A 26,627-nucleotide genomic window follows, 5' to 3' on the forward strand; every position below is an offset into this window, starting at 1 on the left:
TGCACTCCTCTCCACTCGACTGCACTGCACTCCACTCCACACCATCCCATTACTTTCTGCTCCATTCCACAGCACTACACTCCTCACCACTCCACTCCACATCATTCCATTCCTTTACATGCGATTCCGTTCCATTCCATTCCTCTCCATTCCACTGCACTCTACTTCAGTCCACTCGAATCCACTCAATTAAAAATTCTTTCCATTCCATTTCTTTCTTTCAAGAGTATCTCACTCTGTAACCCAGCGTGGAGTGCAGTGGCACAATCTCAGCTCACATATCATTCCATCATTCCATTACATTCCATTGCATTCCATTCCATTCCAGTGCACTCCACTCCACTCAATTCCACTCCACTCCACTCCAATACGTTCCATTCCATTCCATTCCAATCCCTTCCATTCCACTCTGTTTTATCGACAGGATCTCCCTCTGTCACGCAGGCTCCAGCGCCATGGCCAAATCACTGCACATATTTCTTCATTCCATTCGATTCAATTCCATTTCATTCCATTGGATTCCATTCCACACCACTCCGTTCCATTCCACTCCACTCCGTTCCTTTCCTCCCCATTCCATTCCACTCCATCCCACTCTCCTCCACGACACTCCACTCCATTTCATTCCACTCCACTACATTCCTCTCCACACCACTGCACTTCATTCCATTCCATTCCATTCCATTCCATTCCATTCCATTCCATTCCATTCCATTCCATTCCTTTTTTTACACAGGATTTCATTCCGTCACAAAGGCTGGAGTGCAGTGGAACAATAACAGCTCACATTTCCTTTCAGCAGTCCATTGCATTCCATTCCAACCCATTGCATTCCATTCTATTTCACTCAACGATACTCCACGCCACTCCGTTCCATTCCACTCCGTCAAATTCCATTCGTCTCCATTCGACTCCACTCAACTCCACTCCACTCCATTCCATTCAATTCCATTCCACTTCATTCCATTTCACTCTATTGCATTCCATTCCTTTCTATCCACAGGATATAACGTGTCACCCAGTCTGGAGTGCAGTGGCACAATCTCAGCTCACACTACATCTCAACTTTCCATTGTATTATATTCTATTACAATGGATTCCATTGCATTCCATTACATTCCACTACTGTCCACTCAATTCTATGCCATTCAACTCCGTTCCACTCCACTGCACTCCACTTCATTCCACTCCATCCCATTCCTTTCCACCCCATTCCACTATAATCCATTCCACCCCACACCACTCCAATTCATGCCATTACGTTCCATTTCATTCCATTCCTCCACATTCCACTCCACTAATGTCCACTCTGTTCCATTCCATTCCACTGCGTTCCATTCCATTCCTTTCTTTTGAGAGTATGACACTCAGTCACCCTGCCTAGAGCACATTGGTAAAATCTCAGCTCCCATTCCATTCCATCCCATTCCATTCCACTCCACTCCAGTCCACTCCATTCTGCTCTGCTCCATTCCAGTCCATTACACTGCACTCCATTCCCTTCCACTACACTCCAATCCACTCCACTCCACTCCACTACTATCCATTCCATTCCACTCCATTCCATGCCATTCCACTCCACTCCATTCCATTCCTTTCCTCTCCGCTCCACTCAATTCCATTCCACTCCACTTCACTCCAATCCATTCCACTCCTATCCACTCCACTCCATTCCATTCAATTCCATTCCATTCCATTCTATTCCATTCCACTCCACTCCATTCCATGCCATTCCACTCCATTCCATTTCATTCCATTTAACTCCATTCCACTCCAGTCCACTAAATTCCATTTCACTCCGTTCCACTCCTTTCCACTTCATTCCATTCCACTCCATTCCACTCCAATCCATACGACTCCATCCCACTCCTTTCCATTCCTTTCCACTCCACTCCACTCCAATCAACTGCGTTTCTCTCCACTCCCTTCCATTTCGTTTCATTCCACTCCACTCCACTCCACTCCATTCCACTCCACTGCATTCCATTCGATTCAATTCCATTCCACTCCATTCCATTCCATTCCAGTCCGTTCGACACCATTCCACTCTAATCCACTCTACTCCATTCCACTCCATTCGACTCCATTCCACTCCGTTACCTTCCACTCCATTCCACTCCTATTCACTCCATTCACTTCCACTCCACTCCACACCACGATATTCCATTCAACTCCACTCCACTTTACTCAATTCCATTCCACTCCACTGCCCTCCACTCCACTCCATTCCATTCCATTCCACTCCACTCTACTCCAATGCATTCCATTCCACTCCGCTTATCGCCACTGCATTCCATTACAGTCTACTCCATTCCATTCTATTCCATTCCCTTCCACTCCGCTACATTCCACTCCAATCCACCTCATATCTTTCCATTCCATTCCACTCCATTCCATTCCATTGTACTCCATTGAAGTACATTCAGCTCCATTCCACTCCACTCCACACCACTCTACTCCACTCTACTCCTTTCCATTCCTTTCCTATCCATTCCATTGCATTCAATTCCACTCCATTCTATGCCAGTCAATTCCATTCCACTCCATTCCACTCCACTTCTTTCCACTCCATGCCATTACAGTCCACTGCATTCCATTTCATTCCACTCCACCCCGCTCCACTCCACTGCATTCGCTTCCATTCCACTCCATTCCGTTCCACTCCACTCCATTCCATTTCATTCCATTCCATTTCACTCCATTGCATTCCATTCACTTCTTACGACAGGATATCACTATGTCACCCTGGCTGGAGTGCAGTGTCACAATCTCAGCTCATATTACATGTCAACAGTACATTCCATTGCATTCTATTCCATTGCATTCCATTGCATTCTTTTTATTCCGTTGCATTCAGTTCTATTCCATTCCATTCCATTCCATTCCATTCCATTCCATTCCATTCCATTCCATTCCATTCCATTCCTCTCAATTCCATTCCATTCCACTCCATTCCAGTCCATTCCACTAAATTCCACTACACTACACTCAATTCTAGTCTATTGCACTCCATTCCATTCCACTCTGTTCCATTCCACTCCATTTGATTCCATTCCTCTCCACTCCATTCCGCTGCACTCCATTCCATTCTGCTCCATTCCCCTCCTCTCCATTCTATCACTTTCCACTCCACTCCACTCCATTCCATTCCACTCCATTTCACTCCACTCCAATACATTTCATTCCACTCCATTCCATTCCATTCCATTCCATTCTATTCCACTCCATTCCTTTCCATTGCATTCCATTCCATTCCACTCTGGCCCACTCCATTCCACTCCACTCCTCTACGTTCCATTACATCTAATTCCATTCCACTGCATTCCTATCCTCTCCTCTCCAGTACACTCCACTCCAGTCCATTCCACTCCTTTCCATTCCATTCTGCTCCATTCCACTGCAATGCACTCCACTGCATTTCATTCAATTCCCTTCCATCCCATTGCATTCTTCATTCCACTCTGCTCCAACTCACTCCATTCCACTCCACTCCACTCCGTTCCATTCCATTCTACGGCATTCCATTCCATTTCTTTATTTCGAGAATATCTCACTCAGTCAGCCAGCCTGGAGTGCAGTGGCCACATCCCACCTCCCGCTCCGTTCCATTCCACTCCGCTCCGCTCCTTTCCTTTCCGTTCCATCCACTCCACTACTTTCCATTACTTCCGATTCCATTCCACTCCATTGCACTCCTTTCCACTCTACTGCACTCCTCTCTACTCCATTTCACTGCATCTGATTCCATTTCGCTCCATTCCATTGCACTCAACTCCACCCCACTCCAGTCCATTTCATTCCATTCCATTACATTCCCTTCCTCTCCGTTCCACTCCAATCCACTTCACTCCACTCCACTCCACTCCAATGCACCCCATTGCATTCCATTCCATTCCACTGCATTCCATTCCATTCCTTTCTTTCGAGAGTATCACACTGTGTCACCCATCCTGGAGCGCAGTGGTACAATCTCAGCTTCCATTGCGTTCCATTCCATTCCATTCCATGAGACTCCTCTGCACTCCACTCCATTCCATTCCACTTCACCCATCGTCACTCCACTCCACCCCTTTCCAATCCACTCCACTCCATTGCATTCCACTGTGCTCCATTCCATGCCACTCTGTTCTATTCCTCACCACTCCAATCGACTCCACTCCACTGCATTCCACTCCCCTCCATTCCATTCAATTCCATGCCATTCCGATGTATTTCACTCCACTCCACTCCACTCAATTCCTGTCCATTACACTCCTGTCAAATACATTCCACTCCAGTACACTCCATTCGATTACATTCCACTCCAGTCCACTCCACTCCTCTCCATTCCACTACATTCCATTCCATTTCGTTCCATTCCACTCCCCTCCCTTCCATTCGTTTCCACACCATTCCGCTCCACCCCATTCCATTCCAATCCACTCTAATCCACTCTACTCCACTCCCTTCCACTTCTTTCGATTCCTCTACTTTCAACTCCACTCCACTCTCTTCCACTCCAATCGAATCCATTCCATTCCATATAATTACACTCCCTTCCACTCTACTCCATCCACTGTATTCCAATCCACTGCTGTTAACTCCACTCTGCTCCCCTCCATTCCAATCCACTTCATTCTACTCTACATCTCTCCATTCCATTCCTTTCCACTTCATTCCAATCTACTCCATTGCATTCCACTCCACTCCATTCCACTCCTTTCAGACCTTTCCACTCCATTCCATTCCTCTCCACTCCACTCCATTCCACTCCATTCCACTCAATTCCATTCCATTCCATTCCCCTCCATTCCACTCTACTCCATTCCATGCCATTCCTTTCCAAACTATTCCACGTCACTCCATTCCATTCCATTCCAATCCATTCTAATCCACTCCACTCCCTTTCCAATCCACTCCATTCCATTCCATTCCTTTCCATTCCATTCCATTCTACTCCATTCCTCTTCCCTCCACTCCACTCCACTCCATTCTTTTCCTCTCCATTCCACTGCACTCCAATCTTTCCCACTCCAATCCATTCCATTCTATTCCATTCCATTCCGTTCGACTCCATTCCATTCTACTCCTTTGCACTCCAATCCATTCTTTGCATTCCATTCCCTTCCACTGCTTTCCATTCCATTACATTCAATTCTATTCTATTCTCCTCCGTTCCATCAACTCTACTCCACTGCACTACATTCCATTACATCCGAATCCATTCCACTCCATTCCACTCCTCCACTTTGCTGCAATGCTCTCCTCTCAATTCCACTCCTTCTCATTCCATTCCGCTCCATTCCACTGCTATCCTCTCCACCTCAATCAACTCCGGTTCATTCCATTCCATTCCATCCCATTCCATTTCTCTCCATTCCATTCCACTCCACTCCACTTCACTCCAATCCACTCCATTCCATTCCATTCTACTCCATTCTATTCCATTCCATTCCATTCCATTCAATTCCGTTCTGTTGTACTCCATTGCATTCTTTTCCTTTCTTTCGAGAGTATCTCACTCTGTCACTCAGCATGGAGTGCAGTGGCACAGTCTCAGCTCCCGTTCTGTTCTGTTCCTTTTCTTTCCGTTTCACTCCATTCAGCTCTGCTAGGCTCTGCTCCGTTCCATTTCCTTCCATTCTACTCCAGTCCACTCCACTACATTGCGTTACATCCAATTGCATTCCACTGCTTTACACTCCTCTACACTTAACTGCATTCCACTCCACTCCATTTCACGCCATCCCCTTGCCTTCATCTCCATTGCACTGTATTCCGCTCCACCTCACTCCGCTCCATTTCAATCCATTCCATTCCATCTCATTCCAGTTCTCTCCATTCCAGGCCACTCCACTTCACTCCACTCTGTTCCCATGCAGTCCACTCCATTCCATTCCATTCCATTCCTTTCTTTCAATGTTATCTCACTCTGTCACATAGCCTGGAGCACAGTCGCACAATCTCCGCTTCCGTTCCATTCCATTCCATGCCATCCCATTCCATTCCACTACACTCCATTCCGCTAAAATCTACTCCACTGCATTCCACTCCACTCCACTCCATTCTATTGCACTCCACTCCACTCCGTTCAATTCCATTCAATTCCATTCCTTTCCACTTCACTCCACTCCACTACATGCCACTCCATTCCTCTCCATTCCATTCTGTTCCATTCCTTTCCACCCCACTCCACACCATTCCACTCCACTCCATTCCATTCCATTTCAGTCCACTCCACTCATTTCCACTCCAGTCCACTCCATTCCACTGCACTATACTCCATTTTATTCCACTCCCCTCCAGTTCACTGCACTCCAATCCTTTCCATTCAATTTCAATCCACTCCATTCCATTCCTTTCCACTACATTCCTGTCCGTTCCCTTCCATTCCACTCCATTCCACTCCCCTGCAACCCACTCCATTCTACTCCAGTCCATTCCACTCCATTCCATTCCACTCCATTCCAATCCACTCCTTTTCATTCCACTCCTTTACCTTCCACTGCATTCCACTCCACTTAACTCCATTCCATTCCATTCCAATCCTTTCCTCTCGACTCCACATCACTCCACTCCTTTCATCTCCACTCCACTCCACACAATTGCACTTCCCTCCTTTCGATTCCATTCCATTCTCTTCCTCTTACTCCCCTCCATTCCACTCCACTCCACTCCATTCCTCTCCATTCCACTCCATTCCATTTTATTCCATTACATTCCACTCCATTGCTTTCCCTTCCACTTCATTCCATTCCATGCCACTCCACTCCACTCCACTCCACTCCAATCTGCTTCATTCAATTCCTATCCACTTGTCTCCATTCCCTTCCATTCCACTCCATTCCATTCATTTCCACTCCAATCCACTCCCCTAAACTCCTCTCCATTTCACTCCATTCAATTCCATTGCAGTCCATTCCGTTCCACTTCATTCCATTAATCTCCATTCCAGCTCATTCCAATCCAATCCACTCCACTCCATTCCATTCTGCTCCAGTCCACTCATCTCCCTTCCTTTCCACTCCACTCTACTCCACTCCATTCCGTGCCTTTCCATTCCATTTGGTTCCATTCCATTCCACTAGACTAGACTCCAATCCACTCCTTTAGATTCCATAGTACTCCATTTCACTGCACTCCAATCCACACCTCTGCGTTCTGTTGCATTCCCTTCCATTCCATTCGACTGCTCTCCATTCCACTCCACTCCACTCCACTCCATTAAAATCCATTGGGTTCCATTTCACTCCATTCCATTCCATTCCACTCCATGCCACTCCACTCACCTCCACTCCCCTCCACTCCACTGCATTCTATTCCATTCTATTCCATTCCAGTCCACTCTACTCCTTCCAGTCCTCTCCACTCCATTCCATTCCACTCCACTGCACTCCACTGCATTCCATTGCATTCAATTCCCTTCCACTCCACTCCACTCCATTGCAGTGCACTCCTCTCTATTCCACTCCACTCCATTCCATTCCATTCTATTGCATTCCACTCCATTCTATTCCGTTTCACTCCATTCCACTCTACTCCACTGTACTACATTCCCTTCCATTCCACTCCTTTGAAATCAGTTCTTTCCTTCCACAGAATCTCACTCGGTCACTAAGGCTGGAGTGTCGTCATACCATCGCAGCTCACATTTCTGTTCTCCATTCCATTGCATTCCATTCCATCCCATTCCATTTCTTTCTATTTCACTCCACTCCACTGCATTCCATTCCACTGCATCCCATTCTATTCCACTCTGTTCCTCTTCACTCCACTCCATTCTACCCCTGTCCACTACATTCCATTCCATTTCACACCACTGCATTCCATTCCATTCTTTCGACACGATATCACTGTGTCAAACAGCCTGGAGAGCTTAGGCACAATCTCAGCTCACATTACATCTCAACTCTCTATTGAACTGCATTCTATTGCATAAAATTCCATTGCATCCCATTCCATTCCTTTGCTTTCCATTACATTCAATTCCATTCCATTCCACTCCTTTCCGCTTCACTCCACTCCAGTACGTTCCTTTACATCCGATTCCATTCCACGCCATTGCACTCCTCTCCACTCGACTGCACTGCACTCCACTCCACACCATCCCATTACTTTCTGCTCCATTCCACAGCACTACACTCCTCACCACTCCACTCCACATCATTCCATTCCTTTACATGCGATTCCGTTCCATTCCATTCCTCTCCATTCCACTGCACTCTACTTCAGTCCACTCGAATCCACTCAATTAAAAATTCTTTCCATTCCATTTCTTTCTTTCAAGAGTATCTCACTCTGTCACCCAGCGTGGAGTGCAGTGGCACAATCTCAGCTCACATATCATTCCATCATTCCATTACATTCCATTGCATTCCATTCCATTCCAGTGCACTCCACTCCATTCAATTCCACTCCACTCCACTCCAATACGTTCCATTCCATTCCATTCCAATCCCTTGCATTCCACTCTGTTTTATCGACAGGATCTCCCTCTGTCACGCAGGCTCCAGCGCCGTGGCCAAATCACTGCACATATTTCTTCATTCCATTCGATTCAATTCCATTTCATTCCATTGGATTCCATTCCACACCACTCCGTTCCATTCCACTCCACTCCGTTCCTTTCCTCCCCATTCCATTCCACTCCATCCCACTCTCCTCCACGACACTCCACTCCGTTTCATTCCACTCCACTACATTCCTCTCCACACCACTGCACTTCATTCCATTCCATTGCATTCCATTCCATTCCATTCCATTCCATTCCATTCCATTCCATTCCTTTTTTTACACAGGATTTCATTCCGTCACAAAGGCTGGAGTGCAGTGGAACAATAACAGCTCACATTTCCTTTCAGCAGTCCATTGCATTCCATTCCAACCCATTGCATTCCATTCTATTTCACTCAACGATACTCCACGCCACTCCGTTCCATTCCACTCCGTCAAATTCCATTCGTCTCCATTCGACTCCACTCAACTCCACTCCACTCCATTCCATTCAATTCCATTCCACTTCATTCCATTTCACTCTATTGCATTCCATTCCTTTCTATCCACAGGATATAACGTGTCACCCAGTCTGGAGTGCAGTGGCACAATCTCAGCTCACACTACATCTCAACTTTCCATTGTATTATATTCTATTACAATGGATTCCATTGCATTCCATTACATTCCACTACTGTCCACTCAATTCTATGCCATTCAACTCCGTTCCACTCCACTGCACTCCACTTCATTCCACTCCATCCCATTCCTTTCCACCCCATTCCACTATAATCCATTCCACCCCACACCACTCCAATTCATGCCATTACGTTCCATTTCATTCCATTCCTCCACATTCCACTCCACTAATGTCCACTCTGTTCCATTCCATTCCACTGCGTTCCATTCCATTCCTTTCTTTTGAGAGTATGACACTCAGTCACCCTGCCTAGAGCACATTGGTAAAATCTCAGCTCCCATTCCATTCCATCCCATTCCATTCCACTCCACTCCAGTCCACTCCATTCTGCTCTGCTCCATTCCAGTCCATTACACTGCACTCCATTCCCTTCCACTACACTCCAATCCACTCCACTCCACTCCACTACTATCCATTCCATTCCACTCCATTCCATGCCATTCCACTCCACTCCATTCCATTCCTTTCCTCTCCGCTCCACTCAATTCCATTCCACTCCACTTCACTCCAATCCATTCCACTCCTATCCACTCCACTCCATTCCATTCAATTCCATTCCATTCCATTCTATTCCATTCCACTCCACTCCATTCCATGCCATTCCACTCCATTCCATTTCATTCCATTTAACTCCATTCCACTCCAGTCCACTAAATTCAATTTCACTCCGTTCCACTCCTTTCCACTTCATTCCATTCCACTCCATTCCACTCCATTCCATACGACTCCATCCCACTCCTTTCCATTCCTTTCCACTCCACTCCACTCCAATCAACTGCGTTTCTCTCCACTCCCTTCCATTTCGTTTCATTCCACTCCACTCCACTCCACTCCATTCCACTCCACTGCATTCCATTCGATTCAATTCCATTCCACTCCATTCCATTCCATTCCAGTCCGTTCGACACCATTCCACTCTAATCCACTCTACTCCATTCCACTCCATTCGACTCCATTCCACTCCGTTACCTTCCACTCCATTCCACTCCTATTCACTCCATTCACTTCCACTCCACTCCACACCACGATATTCCATTCAACTCCACTCCACTTTACTCAATTCCATTCCACTCCACTGCCCTCCACTCCACTCCATTCCATTCCATTCCACTCCAATCTACTCCAATGCATTCCATTCCACTCCGCTTATCGCCACTGCATTCCATTAGTCTACTCCATTCCATTCTATTCCATTCCCTTCCACTCCGCTACATTCCACTCCAATCCACCTCATATCTTTCCATTCCATTCCACTCCATTCCATTCCATTGTACTCCATTGAAGTACATTCAGCTCCATTCCACTCCACTCCACACCACTCTACTCCACTCTACTCCTTTCCATTCCTTTCCTATCCATTCCATTGCATTCAATTCCACTCCATTCTATGCCAGTCAATTCCATTCCACTCCATTCCACTCCACTTCTTTCCACTCCATGCCATTACAGTCCACTGCATTCCATTTCATTCCACTCCACCCCGCTCCACTCCACTGCATTCGCTTCCATTCCACTCCATTCCGTTCCACTCCACTCCATTCCATTTCATTCCATTCCATTTCACTCCATTGCATTCCATTCACTTCTTACGACAGGATATCACTATGTCACCCTGGCTGGAGTGCAGTGTCACAATCTCAGCTCATATTACATGTCAACAGTACATTCCATTGAATTCTATTCCATTGCATTCCATTGCATTCTTTTTATTCCGTTGCATTCAATTCTATTCCATTTCATTCCATTCCATTCCATTCCATTCCATTCCATTCCATTCCATTCCATTCCATTCCATTCCATTCCTCTCAATTCCATTCCATTCCACTCCATTCCAGTCCATTCCACTAAATTCCACTACACTACACTCAATTCTAGTCTATTGCACTTCATTCCATTCCACTCTGTTCCATTCCACTCCATTTGATTCCATTCCTCTCCACTCCATTCCGCTGCACTCCATTCCATTCTGCTCCATTCCCCTCCTCTCCATTCTATCACATTCCACTCCACTCCACTCCATTCCATTCCACTCCATTTCACTCCACTCCAATACATTTCATTCCACTCCATTCCATTCCATTCCATTCCATTCTATTCCACTCCATTCCTTTCCATTGCATTCCATTCCATTCCACTCTGGCCCACTCCATTCCACTCCACTCCTCTACGTTCCGTTACATCTAATTCCATTCCACTGCATTCCTATCCTCTCCTCTCCAGTGCACTCCACTCCAGTCCATTCCACTCCTTTCCATTCCATTCTGCTCCATTCCACTGCAATGCACTCCACTGCATTTCATTCAATTCCCTTCCATCCCATTGCATTCTTCATTCCACTCTGCTCCAACTCACTCCATTCCACTCCACTCCACTCCGTTCCATTCCATTCTACGGCATTCCATACCATTTCTTTATTTCGAGAATATCTCACTCAGCCAGCCAGCCTGGAGTGCAGTGGCCACATCCCACCTCCCGCTCCGTTCCATTCCACTCCGCTCCGCTCCTTTCCTTTCCGTTCCATCCACTCCACTACTTTCCATTACTTCCGATTCCATTCCACTCCATTGCACTCCTTTCCACTCTACTGCACTCCTCTCTACTCCATTTCACTGCATCTGATTCCATTTCGCTCCATTCCATTGCACTCAACTCCACCCCACTCCAGTCCATTTCATTCCATTCCATTACATTCCCTTCCTCTCCGTTCCACTCCAATCCACTTCACTCCACTCCACTCCACTCCAATGCACCCCATTGCATTCCATTCCATTCCACTGCATTCCATTCCATTCCTTTCTTTCGAGAGTATCACACTGTGTCACCCATCCTGGAGCGCAGTGGTACAATCTCAGCTTCCATTGCGTTCCATTCCATTCCATTCCATGAGACTCCTCTGCACTCCACTCCATTCCATTCCACTTCACCCATCGTCACTCCACTCCACCCCTTTCCAAACCACTCCACTCCATTGCATTCCACTGTGCTCCATTCCATGCCACTCCGTTCTATTCCTCACCACTCCAATCGACTCCACTCCACTGCATTCCACTCCCCTCCATTCCATTCAATTCCATGCCATTCCGATGTATTTCACTCCACTCCACTCCACTCAATTCCTGTCCATTACCCTCCTGTCAAATACATTCCACTCCAGTACACTCCATTCGATTACATTCCACTCCAGTCCACTCCACTCCTCTCCATTCCACTACATTCCATTCCATTTCGTTCCATTCCACTCCCCTCCCTTCCATTCGTTTCCACACCATTCCACTCCACTCCATTCCATTCCAATCCACTCTAATCCACTCTACTCCACTCCTTTCCACTTCTTTCGATTCCTCTACTTTCAACTCCACTCCACTCCCTTCCACTCCAATCCAATCCATTCCATTCCATATAATTACACTCCCTTCCACTCTACTCCATCCACTGTATTCCAATCCACTGCTGTTAACTCCACTCTGCTCCCCTCCATTCCAATCCACTTCATTCTACTCTACATCTCTCCATTCCATTCCTTTCCACTTCATTCCAATCTACTCCATTGCATTCCACTCCACTCCATTCCACTCCTTTCAGACCTTTCCACTCCATTCCATTCCTCTCCACTCCACTCCATTCCACTCCATTCCACTCAATTCCATTCCATTCCATTCCCCTCCATTCCACTCTACTCCATTCCATGCCATTCCTTTCCAAACTATTCCACGTCACTCCATTCCATTCCATTCCAATCCATTCTAATCCACTCCACTCCCTTTCCAATCCACTCCATTCCATTCCATTCCTTTCCATTCCATTCCATTCTACTCCATTCCTCTTCCCTCCACTCCACTCCACTCCATTCTTTTCCTCTCCATTCCACTGCACTCCAATCTTTTCCAATCCAATCCATTCCATTCTATTCCATTCCATTCCGTTCCACTCCATTCCATTCTACTCCTTTCCACTCCAATCCATTCTTTGCATTCCATTCCCTTCCACTGCTTTCCATTCCATTACTTTCAATTCTATTCTATTCTCCTCCGTTCCATCAACTCTACTCCACTGCACTACATTCCATTACATCCGAATCCATTCCACTCCATTCCACTCCTCCACTTTGCTGCAATGCTCTCCTCTCAATTCCACTCCTTCTCATTCCATTCCGCTCCATTCCACTGCTATCCTCTCCACCTCAATCAACTCCGGTTCATTCCATTCCATTCCATCCCATTCCATTTCTCTCCATTCCATTCCACTCCACTCCACTTCACTCCAATCCACTCCATTCCATTCCATTCTACTCCATTCTATTCCATTCCATTCCATTCCATTCAATTCCGTTCTGTTGTACTCCATTGCATTCTTTTCCTTTCTTTCGAGAGTATCTCACTCTGTCACTCAGCATGGAGTGCAGTGGCACAGTCTCAGCTCCCGTTCTGTTCTGTTCCTTTTCTTTCCGTTTCACTCCATTCAGCTCTGCTAGGCTCTGCTCCGTTCCATTTCCTTCCATTCTACTCCAGTCCACTCCACTACATTGCGTTACATCCAATTGCATTCCACTGCTTTACACTCCTCTACACTTAACTGCATTCCACTCCACTCCATTTCACGCCATCCCCTTGCATTCATCTCCACTGCACTGTATTCCGCTCCACCTCACTCCGCTCCATTTCAATCCATTCCATTCCATCTCATTCCAGTTCTCTCCATTCCAGGCCACTCCACTTCACTCCACTCTGTTCCCATGCAGTCCACTCCATTCCATTCCATTCCATTCCTTTCTTTCAATGTTATCTCACTCTGTCACATAGCCTGGAGCACAGTCGCACAATCTCCGCTTCCGTTCCATTCCATTCCATGCCATCCCATTCCATTCCACTACACTCCATTCCGCTAAAATCTACTCCACTGCATTCCACTCCACTCCACTCCATTCTATTGCACTCCACTCCACTCCGTTCAATTCCATTCAATTCCATTCCTTTCCACTTCACTCCACTCCACTACATGCCACTCCATTCCTCTCCATTCCATTCTGTTCCATTCCTTTCCACCCCACTCCACACCATTCCACTCCACTCCATTCCATTCCATTTCAGTCCACTCCACTCATTTCCACTCCAGTCCACTCCATTCCACTGCACTATACTCCATTTTATTCCACTCCCCTCCAGTTCACTGCACTCCAATCCTTTCCATTCAATTTCAATCCACTCCATTCCATTCCTTTCCACTACTTTCCTGTCCGTTCCCTTCCATTCCACTCCATTCCACTCCCCTGCAACCCACTCCATTCTACTCCAGTCCATTCCACTCCATTCCATTCCACTCCATTCCAATCCACTCCTTTTCATTCCACTCCTTTACCTTCCACTGCATTCCACTCCACTTAACTCCATTCCATTCCATTCCAATCCTTTCCTCTCGACTCCACATCACTCCACTCCTTTCATCTCCACTCCACTCCACACAATTGCACTTCCCTCCTTTCGATTCCATTCCATTCTCTTCCTCTTACTCCCCTCCATTCCACTCCACTCCACTCCATTCCTCTCCATTCCACTCCATTCCATTTTATTCCATTACATTCCACTCCATTGCTTTCCCTTCCACTTCATTCCATTCCATGCCACTCCACTCCACTCCACTCCAATCTGCTTCATTCAATTCCTATCCACTTGTCTCCATTCCCTTCCAATCCACTCCATTCCATTCATTTCCACTCCAATCCACTCCACTCCACTCCTCTCCATTTCACTCCATTCAATTCCATTGCAGTCCATTCCGTTCCACTTCATTCCATTAATCTCCATTCCAGCTCATTCCAATCCAATCCACTCCACTCCATTCCATTCTGCTCCAGTCCACTCATCTCCCTTCCTTTCCACTCCACTCTACTCCACTCCATTCCGTGCCTTTCCATTCCATTTGGTTCCATTCCATTCCACTAGACTAGACTCCAATCCACTCCTTTAGATTCCATAGTACTCCGTTTCACTGCACTCCAATCCACACCTCTGCGTTCTGTTGCATTCCCTTCCATTCCTTTCGACTGCTCTCCATTCCACTCCACTCCACTCCACTCCATTCCAATCCATTGGGTTCCATTTCACTCCATTCCATTCCATTCCACTCCATGCCACTCCACTCACCTCCACTCCCCTCCACTCCACTGCATTCTATTCCATTCTATTCCATTCCAGTCCACTCTACTCCTTCCAGTCCTCTCCACTCCATTCCATTCCACTCCACTGCACTCCACTGCATTCCATTGCATTCAATTCCCTTCCACTCCACTCCACTCCATTGCAGTGCACTCCTCTCTATTCCACTCCACTCCATTCCATTCCATTCTATTGCATTCCACTCCATTCTATTCCGTTTCACTCCATTCCACTCTACTCCACTGTACTACATTCCCTTCCATTCCACTCCTTTGAAATCAGTTCTTTCCTTCCACAGAATCTCACTCGGTCACTAAGGCTGGAGTGTCGTCATACCATCGCAGCTCACATTTCTGTTCTCCATTCCATTGCATTCCATTCCATCCCATTCCATTTCTTTCTATTTCACTCCACTCCACTGCATTCCATTCCACTGCATCCCATTCTATTCCACTCTGTTCCTCTTCACTCCACTCCATTCTACCCCTGTCCACTACATTCCATTCCATTTCACACCACTGCATTCCATTCCATTCTTTCGACACGATATCACTGTGTCAAACAGCCTGGAGAGCTTAGGCACAATCTCAGCTCACATTACATCTCAACTCTCTATTGAACTGCATTCTATTGCATAAAATTCCATTGCATCCCATTCCATTCCTTTGCTTTCCATTACATTCAATTCCATTCCATTCCACTCCTTTCCGCTTCACTCCACTCCAGTACGTTCCTTTACATCCGATTCCATTCCACGCCATTGCACTCCTCTCCACTCGACTGCACTGCACTCCACTCCACACCATCCCATTACTTTCTGCTCCATTCCACAGCACTACACTCCTCACCACTCCACTCCACATCATTCCATTCCTTTACATGCGATTCCGTTCCATTCCATTCCTCTCCATTCCACTGCACTCTACTTCAGTCCACTCGAATCCACTCAATTAAAAATTCTTTCCATTCCATTTCTTTCTTTCAAGAGTATCTCACTCTGTCACCCAGCGTGGAGTGCAGTGGCACAATCTCAGCTCACATATCATTCCATCATTCCATTACATTCCATTGCATTCCATTCCATTCCAGTGCACTCCACTCCACTCAATTCCACTCCACTCCACTCCAATACGTTCCATTCCATTCCATTCCAATCCCTTCCATTCCACTCTGTTTTATCGACAGGATCTCCCTCTGTCACGCAGGCTCCAGCGCCGTGGCCAAATCACTGCACATATTTCTTCATTCCATTCGATTCAATTCCATTTCATTCCATTGGATTCCATTCCACACCACTCCGTTCCATTCCACTCCACTCCGTTCCTTTCCTCCCCATTCCATTCCACTCCATCCCACTCTCCTCCACGACACTCCACTCCATTTCATTCCACTCCACTACATTCCTCTCCACACCACTGCACTTCATTCCATTCCATTCCATTCCATTCCATTCCATTCCATTCCATTCCATTCCTTTTTTTACACAGGATTTCATTCCGTCACAAAGGCTGGAGTGCAGTGGAACAATAACAGCTCACATTTCCTTTCAGCAGTCCATTGCATTCCATTCCAACCCATTGCATTCCATTCTATTTCACTCAACGATACTCCACGCCACTCCGTTCCATTCCACTCCGTCAAATTCCATTCGTCTCCATTCGACTCCACTCAACTCCACTCCACTCCATTCCATTCAATTCCATTCCACTTCATTCCATTTCACTCTATTGCATTCCATTCCTTTCTATCCACAGGATATAACGTGTCACCCAGTCTGGAGTGCAGTGGCACAATCTCAGCTCACACTACATCTCAACTTTCCATTGTATTATATTCTATTACAATGGATTCCATTGCATTCCATTACATTCCACTACTGTCCACTCAATTCTATGCCATTCAACTCCGTTCCACTCCACTGCACTCCACTTCATTCCACTCCATCCCATTCCTTTCCACCCCATTCCACTATAATCCATTCCACCCCACACCACTCCAATTCATGCCATTACGTTCCATTTCATTCCATTCCTCCACATTCCACTCCACTAATGTCCACTCTGTTCCATTCCATTCCACTGCGTTCCATTCCATTCCTTTCTTTTGAGAGTATGACACTCAGTCACCCTGCCTAGAGCACATTGGTAAAATCTCAGCTCCCATTCCATTCCATCCCATTCCATTCCACTCCACTCCAGTCCACTCCATTCTGCTCTGCTCCATTCCAGTCCATTACACTGCACTCCAATCCCTTCCACTACACTCCAATCCACTCCACTCCACTCCACTACTATCCATTCCATTCCACTCCATTCCATGCCATTCCACTCCACTCCATTCCATTCCTTTCCTCTCCGCTCCACTCAATTCCATTCCACTCCACTTCACTCCAATCCATTCCACTCCTATCCACTCCACTCCATTCCATTCAATTCCATTCCATTCCATTCTATTCCATTCCACTCCACTCCATTCCATGCCATTCCACTCCATTCCATTTCATTCCATTTAACTCCATTCCACTCCAGTCCACTAAATTCAATTTCACTCCGTTCCACTCCTTTCCACTTCATTCCATTCCACTCCATTCCACTCCAATCCATACGACTCCATCCCACTCCTTTCCATTCCTTTCCACTCCACTCCACTCCAATCAACTGCGTTTCTCTCCACTCCCTTCCATTTCGTTTCATTCCACTCCACTCCACTCCACTCCATTCCACTCCACTGCATTCCATTCGATTCAATTCCATTCCACTCCATTCCATTCCATTCCAGTCCGTTCGACACCATTCCACTCTAATCCACTCTACTCCATTCCACTCCATTCGACTCCATTCCACTCCGTTACCTTCCACTCCATTCCACTCCTATTCACTCCATTCACTTCCACTCCACTCCACACCACGATATTCCATTCAACTCCACTCCACTTTACTCAATTCCATTCCACTCCACTGCCCTCCACTCCACTCCATTCCATTCCATTCCACTCCACTCTACTCCAATGCATTCCATTCCACTCCGCTTATCGCCACTGCATTCCATTAGTCTACTCCATTCCATTCTATTCCATTCCCTTCCACTCCGCTACATTCCACTCCAATCCACCTCATATCTTTCCATTCCATTCCACTCCATTCCATTCCATTGTACTCCACTGAAGTACATTCAGCTCCATTCCACTCCACTCCACACCACTCTACTCCACTCTACTCCTTTCCATTCCTTTCCTATCCATTCCATTGCATTCAATTCCACTCCATTCTATGCCAGTCAATTCCATTCCACTCCATTCCACTCCACTTCTTTCCACTCCATGCCATTACAGTCCACTGCATTCCATTTCATTCCACTCCACCCCGCTCCACTCCACTGCATTCGCTTCCATTCCACTCCATTCCGTTCCACTCCACTCCATTCCATTTCATTCCATTCCATTTCACTCCATTGCATTCCATTCACTTCTTACGACAGGATATCACTATGTCACCCTGGCTGGAGTGCAGTGTCACAATCTCAGCTCATATTACATGTCAACAGTACATTCCATTGAATTCTATTCCATTGCATTCCATTGCATTCTTTTTATTCCGTTGCATTCAATTCTATTCCATTTCATTCCATTCCATTCCATTCCATTCCATTCCATTCCATTCCATTCCATTCCTCTCAATTCCATTCCATTCCACTCCATTCCAGTCCATTCCACTAAATTCCACTACACTACACTCAATTCTAGTCTATTGCACTCCATTCCATTCCACTCTGTTCCATTCCACTCCATTTGATTCCATTCCTCTCCACTCCATTCCGCTGCACTCCATTCCATTCTGCTCCATTCCCCTCCTCTCCATTCTATCACATTCCACTCCACTCCACTCCATTCCATTCCACTCCATTTCACTCCACTCCAATACATTTCATTCCACTCCATTCCATTCCATTCCATTCCATTCTATTCCACTCCATTCCTTTCCATTGCATTCCATTCCATTCCACTCTGGCCCACTCCATTCCACTCCACTCCTCTACGTTCCGTTACATCTAATTCCATTCCACTGCATTCCTATCCTCTCCTCTCCAGTGCACTCCACTCCAGTCCATTCCACTCCTTTCCATTCCATTCTGCTCCATTCCACTGCAATGCACTCCACTGCATTTCATTCAATTCCCTTCCATCCCATTGCATTCTTCATTCCACTCTGCTCCAACTCACTCCATTCCACTCCACTCCACTCCGTTCCATTCCATTCTACGGCATTCCATACCATTTCTTTATTTCGAGAATATCTCACTCAGCCAGCCAGCCTGGAGTGCAGTGGCCACATCCCACCTCCCGCTCCATTCCATTCCACTCCGCTCCGCTCCTTTCCTTTCCGTTCCATCCACTCCACTACTTTCCATTACTTCCGATTCCATTCCACTCCATTGCACTCCTTTCCACTCTACTGCACTCCTCTCTACTCCATTTCACTGCATCTGATTCCATTTCGCTCCATTCCATTGCACTCAACTCCACCCCACTCCAGTCCATTTCATTCCATTCCATTACATTCCCTTCCTCTCCGTTCCACTCCAATCCACTTCACTCCACTCCACTCCACTCCAATGCACCCCATTGCATTCCATTCCATTCCACTGCATTCCATTCCATTCCTTTCTTTCGAGAGTATCACACTGTGTCACCCATCCTGGAGCGCAGTGGTACAATCTCAGCTTCCATTGCGTTCCATTCCATTCCATTCCATGAGACTCCTCTGCACTCCACTCCATTCCATTCCACTTCACCCATCGTCACTCCACTCCACCCCTTTCCAAACCACTCCACTCCATTGCATTCCACTGTGCTCCATTCCATGCCACTCCGTTCTATTCCTCACCACTCCAATCGACTCCACTCCACTGCATTCCACTCCCCTCCATTCCATTCAATTCCATGCCATTCCGATGTATTTCACTCCACTCCACTCCACTCAATTCCTGTCCATTACCCTCCTGTCAAATACATTCCACTCCAGTACACTCCATTCGATTACATTCCACTCCAGTCCACTCCACTCCTCTCCATTCCACTACATTCCATTCCATTTCGTTCCATTCCACTCCCCTCCCTTCCATTCGTTTCCACACCATTCCACTCCACTCCATTCCATTCCAATCCACTCTAATCCACTCTACTCCACTCCTTTCCACTTCTTTCGATTCCTCTACTTTCAACTCCACTCCACTCCCTTCCACTCCAATCCAATCCATTCCATTCCATATAATTACACTCCCTTCCACTCTACTCCATCCACTGTATTCCAATCCACTGCTGTTAACTCCACTCTGCTCCCCTCCGTTCCAATCCACTTCATTCTACTCTACATCTCTCCATTCCATTCCTTTCCACTTCATTCCAATCTACTCCATTGCATTCCACTCCACTCCATTCCACTCCTTTCAGACCTTTCCACTCCATTCCATTCCTCTCCACTCCACTCCATTCCACTCCATTCCACTCAATTCCATTCCATTCCATTCCCCTCCATTCCACTCTACTCCATTCCATGCCATTCCTTTCCAAACTATTCCACGTCACTCCATTCCATTCCATTCCAATCCATTCTAATCCACTCCACTCCCTTTCCAATCCACTCCATTCCATTCCATTCCTTTCCATTCCATTCCATTCTACTCCATTCCTCTTCCCTCCACTCCACTCCACTCCATTCTTTTCCTCTCCATTCCACTGCACTCCAATCTTTTCCAATCCAATCCATTCCATTCTATTCCATTCCATTCCGTTCCACTCCATTCCATTCTACTCCTTTCCACTCCAATCCATTCTTTGCATTCCATTCCCTTCCACTGCTTTCCATTCCATTACTTTCAATTCTATTCTATTCTCCTCCGTTCCATCAACTCTACTCCACTGCACTACATTCCATTACATCCGAATCCATTCCACTCCATTCCACTCCTCCACTTTGCTGCAATGCTCTCCTCTCAATTCCACTCCTTCTCATTCCATTCCGCTCCATTCCACTGCTATCCTCTCCACCTCAATCAACTCCGGTTCATTCCATTCCATTCCATCCCATTCCATTTCTCTCCATTCCATTCCACTCCACTCCACTTCACTCCAATCCACTCCATTCCATTCCATTCTACTCCATTCTATTCCATTCCATTCCATTCCATTCAATTCCGTTCTGTTGTACTCCATTGCATTCTTTTCCTTTCTTTCGAGAGTATCTCACTCTGTCACTCAGCATGGAGTGCAGTGGCACAGTCTCAGCTCCCGTTCTGTTCTGTTCCTTTTCTTTCCGTTTCACTCCATTCAGCTCTGCTAGGCTCTGCTCCGTTCCATTTCCTTCCATTCTACTCCAGTCCACTCCACTACATTGCGTTACATCCAATTGCATTCCACTGCTTTACACTCCTCTACACTTAACTGCATTCCACTCCACTCCATTTCACGCCATCCCCTTGCATTCATCTCCACTGCACTGTATTCCGCTCCACCTCACTCCGCTCCATTTCAATCCATTCCATTCCATCTCATTCCAGTTCTCTCCATTCCAGGCCACTCCACTTCACTCCACTCTGTTCCCATGCAGTCCACTCCATTCCATTCCATTCCATTCCTTTCTTTCAATGTTATCTCACTCTGTCACATAGCCTGGAGCACAGTCGCACAATCTCCGCTTCCGTTCCATTCCATTCCATGCCATCCCATTCCATTCCACTACACTCCATTCCGCTAAAATCTACTCCACTGCATTCCACTCCACTCCACTCCATTCTATTGCACTCCACTCCACTCCGTTCAATTCCATTCAATTCCATTCCTTTCCACTTCACTCCACTCCACTACATGCCACTCCATTCCTCTCCATTCCATTCTGTTCCATTCCTTTCCACCCCACTCCACACCATTCCACTCCACTCCATTCCATTCCATTTCAGTCCACTCCACTCATTTCCACTCCAGTCCACTCCATTCCACTGCACTATACTCCATTTTATTCCACTCCCCTCCAGTTCACTGCACTCCAATCCTTTCCATTCAATTTCAATCCACTCCATTCCATTCCTTTCCACTACTTTCCTGTCCGTTCCCTTCCATTCCACTCCATTCCACTCCCCTGCAACCCACTCCATTCTACTCCAGTCCATTCCACTCCATTCCATTCCACTCCATTCCAATCCACTCCTTTTCATTCCACTCCTTTACCTTCCACTGCATTCCACTCCACTTAACTCCATTCCATTCCATTCCAATCCTTTCCTCTCGACTCCACATCACTCCACTCCTTTCATCTCCACTCCACTCCACACAATTGCACTTCCCTCCTTTCGATTCCATTCCATTCTCTTCCTCTTACTCCCCTCCATTCCACTCCACTCCACTCCATTCCTCTCCATTCCACTCCATTCCATTTTATTCCATTACATTCCACTCCATTGCTTTCCCTTCCACTTCATTCCATTCCATGCCACTCCACTCCACTCCACTCCAATCTGCTTCATTCAATTCCTATCCACTTGTCTCCATTCCCTTCCAATCCACTCCATTCCATTCATTTCCACTCCAATCCACTCCCCTCCACTCCTCTCCATTTCACTCCATTCAATTCCATTGCAGTCCATTCCGTTCCACTTCATTCCATTAATCTCCATTCCAGCTCATTCCAATCCAATCCACTCCACTCCATTCCATTCTGCTCCAGTCCACTCATCTCCCTTCCTTTCCACTCCACTCTACTCCACTCCATTCCGTGCCTTTCCATTCCATTTGGTTCCATTCCATTCCACTAGACTAGACTCCAATCCACTCCTTTAGATTCCATAGTACTCCGTTTCACTGCACTCCAATCCACACCTCTGCGTTCTGTTGCATTCCCTTCCATTCCTTTCGACTGCTCTCCATTCCACTCCACTCCACTCCACTCCATTCCAATCCATTGGGTTCCATTTCACTCCATTCCATTCCATTCCACTCCATGCCACTCCACTCACCTCCACTCCCCTCCACTCCACTGCATTCTATTCCATTCTATTCCATTCCAGTCCACTCTACTCCTTCCAGTCCTCTCCACTCCATTCCATTCCACTCCACTGCACTCCACTGCATTCCATTGCATTCAATTCCCTTCCACTCCACTCCACTCCATTGCAGTGCACTCCTCTCTATTCCACTCCACTCCATTCCATTCCATTCTATTGCATTCCACTCCATTCTATTCCGTTTCACTCCATTCCACTCTACTCCACTGTACTACATTCCCTTCCATTCCACTCCTTTGAAATCAGTTCTTTCCTTCCACAGAATCTCACTCGGTCACTAAGGCTGGAGTGTCGTCATACCATCACAGCTCACATTTCTGTTCTCCATTCCATTGCATTCCATTCCATCCCATTCCATTTCTTTCTATTTCACTCCACTCCACTGCATTCCATTCCACTGCATCCCATTCTATTCCACTCTGTTCCTCTTCACTCCACTCCATTCTACCCCTGTCCACTACATTCCATTCCATTTCACACCACTGCATTCCATTCCATTCTTTCGACACGATATCACTGTGTCAAACAGCCTGGAGAGCTTAGGCACAATCTCAGCTCACATTACATCTCAACTCTCTATTGAACTGCATTCTATTGCATAAAATTCCATTGCATCCCATTCCATTCCTTTGCTTTCCATTACATTCAATTCCATTCCATTCCACTCCTTTCCGCTTCACTCCACTCCAGTACGTTCCTTTACATCCGATTCCATTCCACGCCATTGCACTCCTCTCTACTCGACTGCACTGCACTCCACTCCACACCATCCCATTACTTTCTGCTCCATTCCACAGCACTACACTCCTCACCACTCCACTCCACATCATTCCATTCCTTTACATGCGATTCCGTTCCATTCCATTCCTCTCCATTCCACTGCACTCTACTTCAGTCCACTCGAATCCACTCAATTAAAAATTCTTTCCATTCCATTTCTTTCTTTCAAGAGTATCTCACTCTGTCACCCAGCGTGGAGTGCAGTGGCACAATCTCAGCTCACATATCATTCCATCATTCCATTACATTCCATTGCATTCCATTCCATTCCAGTGCACTCCACTCCATTCAATTCCACTCCACTCCACTCCAATACGTTCCATTCCATTCCATTCCAATCCCTTCCATTCCACTCTGTTTTATCGACAGGATCTCCCTCTGTCACGCAGGCTCCAGCGCCGTGGCCAAATCACTGCACATATTTCTTCATTCCATTCGATTCAATTCCATTTCATTCCATTGGATTCCATTCCACACCACTCCGTTCCATTCCACTCCACTCCGTTCCTTTCCTCCCCATTCCATTCCACTCCATCCCACTCTCCTCCACGACACTCCACTCCATTTCATTCCACTCCACTACATTCCTCTCCACACCACTGCACTTCATTCCATTCCATTCCATTCCATTCCATTCCATTCCATTCCATTCCATTCCATTCCATTCCTTTTTTTACACAGGATTTCATTCCGTCACAAAGGCTGGAGTGCAGTGGAACAATAACAGCTCACATTTCCTTTCAGCAGTCCATTGCATTCCATTCCAACCCATTGCATTCCATTCTATTTCACTCAACGATACTCCACGCCACTCCGTTCCATTCCACTCCGTCAAATTCCATTCGTCTCCATTCGACTCCACTCAACTCCACTCCACTCCATTCCATTCAATTCCATTCCACTTCATTCCATTTCACTCTATTGCATTCCATTCCTTTCTATCCACAGGATATAACGTGTCACCCAGTCTGGAGTGCAGTGGCACAATCTCAGCTCACACTACATCTCAACTTTCCATTGTATTATATTCTATTACAATGGATTCCATTGCATTCCATTACATTCCACTACTGTCCACTCAATTCTATGCCATTCAACTCCGTTCCACTCCACTGCACTCCACTTCATTCCACTCCATCCCATTCCTTTCCACCCCATTCCACTATAATCCATTCCACCCCACACCACTCCAATTCATGCCATTACGTTCCATTTCATTCCATTCCTCCACATTCCACTCCACTAATGTCCACTCTGTTCCATTCCATTCCACTGCGTTCCATTCCATTCCTTTCTTTTGAGAGTATGACACTCAGTCACCCTGCCTAGAGCACATTGGTAAAATCTCAGCTCCCATTCCATTCCATCCCATTCCATTCCACTCCACTCCAGTCCACTCCATTCTGCTCTGCTCCATTCCAGTCCATTACACTGCACTCCATTCCCTTCCACTACACTCCAATCCACTCCACTCCACTCCACTACTATCCATTCCATTCCACTCCATTCCATGCCATTCCACTCCACTCCATTCCATTCCTTTCCTCTCCGCTCCACTCAATTCCATTCCACTCCACTTCACTCCAATCCATTCCACTCCTATCCACTCCACTCCATTCCATTCAATTCCATTCCATTCCATTCTATTCCATTCCACTCCACTCCATTCCATGCCATTCCACTCCATTCCATTTCATTCCATTTAACTCCATTCCACTCCAGTCCACTAAATTCAATTTCACTCCGTTCCACTCCTTTCCACTTCATTCCATTCCACTCCATTCCACTCCAATCCATACGACTCCATCCCACTCCTTTCCATTCCTTTCCACTCCACTCCACTCCAATCAACTGCGTTTCTCTCCACTCCCTTCCATTTCGTTTCATTCCACTCCACTCCACTCCACTCCATTCCACTCCACTGCATTCCATTCGATTCAATTCCATTCCACTCCATTCCATTCCATTCCAGTCCGTTCGACACCATTCCACTCTAATCCACTCTACTCCATTCCACTCCATTCGACTCCATTCCACTCCGTTACCTTCCACTCCATTCCACTCCTATTCACTCCATTCACTTCCACTCCACTCCACACCACGATATTCCATTCAACTCCACTCCACTTTACTCAATTCCATTCCACTCCACTGCCCTCCACTCCACTCCATTCCATTCCATTCCACTCCACTCTACTCCAATGCATTCCATTCCACTCCGCTTATCGCCACTGCATTCCATTAGTCTACTCCATTCCATTCTATTCCATTCCCTTCCACTCCGCTACATTCCACTCCAATCCACCTCATATCTTTCCATTCCATTCCACTCCATTCCATTCCATTGTACTCCATTGAAGTACATTCAGCTCCATTCCACTCCACTCCACACCACTCTACTCCACTCTACTCCTTTCCATTCCTTTCCTATCCATTCCATTGCATTCAATTCCACTCCATTCTATGCC

The sequence above is a fragment of the Pongo abelii genome, chromosome Y, assembly GCF_028885655.2.
Source record: "Pongo abelii isolate AG06213 chromosome Y, NHGRI_mPonAbe1-v2.0_pri, whole genome shotgun sequence".
Lineage (NCBI taxonomy): Eukaryota > Metazoa > Chordata > Mammalia > Primates > Hominidae > Pongo > Pongo abelii.